Source organism: Corvus moneduloides, unplaced genomic scaffold (assembly GCF_009650955.1).
Source record: "Corvus moneduloides isolate bCorMon1 unplaced genomic scaffold, bCorMon1.pri scaffold_114_arrow_ctg1, whole genome shotgun sequence".
In the NCBI taxonomy this organism is placed as follows: domain Eukaryota; kingdom Metazoa; phylum Chordata; class Aves; order Passeriformes; family Corvidae; genus Corvus; species Corvus moneduloides.
In genome coordinates, this window is record NW_022436879.1 from 50,539 (window position 1) to 56,157 (window position 5,619).

Below are 5,619 nucleotides of genomic sequence, written 5' to 3' on the forward strand. Positions count from 1 at the left end.
CTCTCCGAGTTGTCTCGTTCAGCATGAGCAGCTCAGCACCAGGAGCTGAAGGAGCTGAAGCCTTAGGCCACAAGAGCTGAGCAAGAGGAGCCTTTTAGACCAAAATAATGCTGCTACCATGGGCCTGGCTGAATGCAGCAGACAGAATCCTGGAATTACAGAATCCTTCCTGTTGGAAAAGACCTCTGAGCTCATCGAGTCCAACCATTAACCCAGCACAGTCAAGCCCAGCACTAAACCACGTCCCTGAAGGGCCAAGGCCTGAACAAGAGGCCTGACTGAGGCCTGAACAAGAGGCCCTGAGCCAAAGGTGACCTCTGGATGAACCTTCCAACCAAAGGTTATCTTTGTATCTGATCATTAATGAAATTTGCATGATCATTAGCGTTGTGATAGATGTATCTGCTCATTAGTGAAACATGTATTGACCTTTCTGTGTTTAGAAGCTGGACAAGGCCATGAAATCCAACATCAGGCCTTGTTTGGGGCTGTATGGTCAAAGTCAGCTGCCTTGGCTCCTCCTTGAGCCCTGGCCAGGCTTAGGAGGAAGCCAAGAGGAGGATGAAAGCAGATGTTCCCGCACTGGAAGTGCTGTCAGTTTGTTTCTCCAGCACTGTCAAAGCTGGGCCCTCTCCCAGCGGGGTTGGAGCCTCAGCTGTGGCTGGAGGCAGCTGCAGGAATTCCCAGTGTCCGGGAGTGGCTCTCCAGTCCTTGGCTGGGACAGCTTCCCCCAGCTGATGGGTGGCTCTGGGTGATGGTAAAGTCTGAGGGCAACTGGGGCTGGATCTTGGTTAATCACTGCAGGCAATCTTTGGCAGGGATGACTGGGGGCATTGCTGAGCTGCTCCTGCTGTGATTCTTTGCTAATGATTATGTGCTTTGCTGAGCTTATGCTTCTGTGACTTTTTGCAGATCTGCATTCTATAAATTACACAATTCCTTCAGTTGGTGTCTGTGTCTTTGGTGCTGACGCTGCCCACCAGCAAAACAGGGCCCCATCCTGCCTGAGTGTTACCTGGGAAGACAAAAACCCTCACTCCAAATGTCCTCCCTTCCTCCTTGTTCCCCCCACTTTATACTCTGGCCATGATGTCCTGTGGTCTGGGATATGCCTGGGGTCAGTTGGGGTCACCTGTCCTGGCTGTGACCCCTGCCAAGCTGCCCCGCACCCCCAGCCCCTCCCCAGCGTGGCCGGACGAGGGGCAGGAAAGGCCTTGGCTCTGTGCAAGCTCAGCAAGAACAAAACCATCTCAGTGTGAGCAACGCTGTGCTCAGCACAGAGCCAAACACAGCCCCAGAGAAAGGGCTGGCAAGGAAATTCCCTCTGGCCCAGCCCACAGCAGCACCCCATGGCCACCCAGCATCATCACGGCTCCACGGGTTCCTTTCCATGGCCTCGGCCCTGGCCACGGGACCTTGGGCTGGTGGCCACGGCAGCCGCCTGTGGCCCAGGGCTCCGTGCCCGTGTCCATGGCAGCAGTGCCCGGCCACGGGCCCTGAGTGCAGGTGACCGTGCCAATGCCCATGGCAGCGGGGCCAAGTGTTGGTGTCCGTGGCACCAAAGTGAGGAACGGGTCCCTGTGGCCGCTGCCGTGGCACCTGAGGGCATCAGCGAGTGTCACTGCAATTGTAGCTGGCACCAGCCCCGGCACCGCTCTGTCCTGAGGGCTGCCATGGCAGCCGAGGGCAGCCACAGCTCTGCGGGCAAGTGGCCACGGAGCCTGACTGCAGCAATGGGTCCTGGGGGGGTTTCCAAGGGAACTGGAACTGCTGAGGGTTGCCATGGCATCCAACCCCCTGGGATGTCACACAGCCACCCTGGGATGTCACAACCCATTCTGTGATATCACAACCACTCAGTGATGTCATAGTCTGCTCTATGATGTCAGACCTCTGCCCTGTGATATCACAGCCATTATCTGCGATGTCACAGCTCACTCTGTGATGTCATAGCCACTCTGTGATGTCGCAACACCTGTGATGTCACAGTCCTCTCTGTGACATCACACAGCTGCTCCGTGATTTCACAGCTGAACCTATGATGTCATAAAGCCACCCTGTGATGTCACAACCCACTCTGTGATGTCACAGCCTGTTCTGGGATGTCACATGATGACTCTGTGATGTCACAGCCCTATCTGTGATGTCACAGCTCTACACTGTGATGTCACACCAGCACCCTGTGATGTCACAGCCTCCTCTGTGATGTCACAATTGCTCTGTGATGTCATAGTCTGCTCGATGATGTCTGATCTCTGCTCTGTGATGTCACAGCTCTACACTGTGATGTCACACCAGCACCCTGTGATGTCACAGCCTCCTCTGTGATGTCACAATTGCTCTGTGATGTCATAGTCTGCTCGATGATGTCTGATCTCTGCTCTGTGATGTCACAGCCCAATCTGTGATGTCACAGACCTGCTCCATGATGTCACAGTAGACTCTATGATGTCATAGAGCCACCCTGTGATGTCACAACCCACTCTGTGAAGTCACAGACTCTTCTGGGATGGCCCAGCCCTCTCTGTGATGTCACACCAATACCCTGTGATGTCACAGTGTCGCGATAGAGGGGAAACCCAGACGCTCAATATGAGGGAACAACAGGAATCCGATTAAAAGCGCTCTAACCGCTTTCCCGTTTATAACTATAGGTCCTTTGATCCCGGTGGGGATACGTTGCGATCGATTATCTATAAGGGTACAGTTTATTGAGGTTGCCAGGTCTAACCCGAGGCTATATCTTTAAGGTTTTGAATGAAGAATGCAATCAGAATTGTCAAGGACTTGGATAAAGTCTCCACGATGGAAGCCCAGCTCTCCTTCCTCTTGGGGATCAAAATCAAACAGAGCCTGAACGTATGTTGGTTGCTGTGGCACCTGCTCAATGTCCCGGAGAAATATTTGCTGGTTCCTGGAGACAGATGTGGATCTGTGATAATCTACCAGCTCGTTCAAAGAATTGAACTTCACCACCCAAAGGAAATACTTGCCAGCCCCATCTCTAAGCACCTTGAAGTGCTGCACATCATTTTCAAACTTGACTGAGAGGGAGAAGTCCCCGGGAGCACTCTCACTCTCCCTGATGAGGAAGGCACCATCATGTCTCTGTTTGCCCAACATCTCTTCAGCCTTGGCTCGGGGAATTTTTCCAAAAAAACACGGATGGGGTTTCATTTCTATGTAGTTCTTGGGAATGAAGTCGTCTTTTCCATTGAGTTCTGCCTTGTACCAATTCTGATCGCATTCTTCATTCAAAACCTTAAGGATATCCCACCGTTTGAAGCTCAGCTCATCATCTGCGGTGGCTTTGAAGTTGTACTTGGCGATGGCTTCCATGCTGGGGCTGCCGCGCCCGGCGGTGCGGGCGGTGGGCAGGAAGCGCTCCCCGAAGCCTCCGCTCCTCCCACAGCGGCTCCCGGCTCCGTGCGAGACACCGGCCCCGTCTCTCACATACAGGGAGGCCGGGGGACGATCCGCCCGCGCAGCGCTGCGCGCTCCCGCCGCCTGCCCGGCCCCGCGCAGCCCGACCCGACCGCCGCTCCAGCGCCGCCTCAGCCGCCGCTCCGGCCCCGGCCTGGCCCCCCGCCCGCCGCGCCGCCGGTGCCGCCGCAACTCTGCCTCATGCTGCGCTAAAGCATTGATTACTGCCTGCCATGGCTTCATCAACTTTTTAGCTGTTTTATCATCCTGAATAACCGTGTCAAAGATCTTATCTCTAAACACCCGCCATTTGTCCCTTTCGAAAACTTCATTTGGGTCGATAAAACAACCCTTGGCAACCCCATAAGCTAAAAGTCCACGGAGATTTTTTTTGCAATCTATCCCTGGCGTGCTCCGCTTTTCTAAAAAGCACTTGAGCAATTGATACATTGCTTGTCTATTAGCCATACCTAAACGTCAGCGCTCGGTTGCAGCCTTTGCAAGACCCCGGCGGTGCGTGGCCAGCAGGACTCCTCTGTAGGTGCTCCTGAGCTCGGAGATGTGGACTATTCACCACCTCTGCAGCCTCCCGAGCTGCTTACGGGACCGACGCAGACTCTCCATCATGCCGTGGCCGCAGGTTGTCCGTTTCTACGGTCTCCTATTCCTTGGAGGTTGACGGACGTAGGCTATCCGTCTCTATGGTCCCTTTTTCCGTCCTCTGTTCGGGCACCAGAATGTCGCGATAGAGGGGAAACCCAGACGCTCAATATGAGTGATCAGCAGGAATCCGATTAAAAGTGCTCTAACCACTTTCCTGTTTATAACTATAGGTCCTTTGATCCCGGTGGGAATACGTTGCGGTCGATTATCTATAAGGGTACAGTTTATTGAGGTTGCCAGGTCTAACCCGAGGTCACAGCCCACTCTGTGATGTCACACAGCCCCTTTCTGACATCACAGCTGCTCTGTGGGTCTGTGACACAGGCACAGAGGTGTTCCCAAAACTTCAGTGAAACAAAACCTCCTCAGCACCAGCGCAGCACGAAGCAGCAGCATTCTTTATTGGGCCGGATGCACGAGGGGAGAGCCCCTCCCAAAGCCGTGTGTGCCGAGTTCAGGAATGTTCCTGTTTGCAGACTGTGCTTCACAGACACATTCCCAGATTGTCCCACAAGAAACACACACACGATCATCATTGCCCCAAAATCATTGCAGATTTCCCCCACCCCTTTGCACATCCCTTCTTCTGCCCTGGGGGTCTCTTTGGGGGTCCCTGGTGGTCGCTGACCCCAAAGCCAGCCCTGACTGCCCGGTGAACTGGTGAAAGTTGGCACACCTGGGCTGGTTGCTGCCTACAGAATCAGCCTTGGGCGGTTCCATGGCCAGTGGCTTTTGGAGAAGAAGCATTGTATGAACCCACCAGGTGCAAACGGTTTTTCATCTGGCAAATTTCCCCCCCTTGGAGGGTTGGGAAGCTTCTCTTCCCTTCAAGCCTTCAGAAGCCTCACTCTGCTCCTTTACTCACATCCCACGAGTTCCTCAGCTGCTTTCACAACCATGTTCTTTACACAGCTCAAAGCAAGTGTCATAAGCACAAGTAGTGCTGTGATCCCAGTTAGACTTTGCAAAAGTGAGGCCAACCATCAGTCAGGGAAAATCCAAGTCCTCTAAATATTTTATCCAAACAGTTACTGTCTAACCCTCCCCTTAATTCCCTGCTGGATGCAGCAGCCGATTTTATCCTCTCTACCTGATCATCCAATCCAGCATCACATTTGGAATGTGCACACAACAAGTGTTGCTGTTTCAGTTCAAGAATCCACACACTCCCTGTCCATGTAGCAGCAATAGGGCTAAAGCCAATCTGCTCTGGAAGGTCATTTTAGCTGGGGCTGGCAATTGTTCCTTTATTTCAGCAAACCCCAAAGGAGCTGCATTCACTGAAGTTCCCATTTGCAGAGCCCAATGGTGTGGGGCTGGTCTGTTCCTAAAGGCAGATCTTTGCGGAGCAGAGATGGATTCTAAAATCCATCCCGCTGGAGTTCCTGCACTGGGATGTTTCCCAGTTCCATCCCCTTTAACCTTTCCCCACAGTCGGGTTCCCAGTGGTGACTCCTTGCACGAGGGACGGAACGTTCATACCCCCAGTGTCCATGGTGCTCCTGATTCTCCCAGGGGCAAACGTGTGCTCCA

At 53.5% G+C, this 5,619-nt stretch overlaps 1 pseudogene across 1 annotated transcript; it reads right to left on the reverse strand.

Annotated features, from left to right (window-relative positions):
- Positions 1-2,745: 2,745 nt before the first annotated feature.
- LOC116438780 lies at positions 2,746-3,613 on the reverse strand (annotated as a pseudogene). The gene has a single exon (XR_004237920.1). The product of XR_004237920.1 is annotated as a growth factor receptor-bound protein 2 pseudogene (transcript).
- Positions 3,614-5,619: the final 2,006 nt, after the last annotated feature.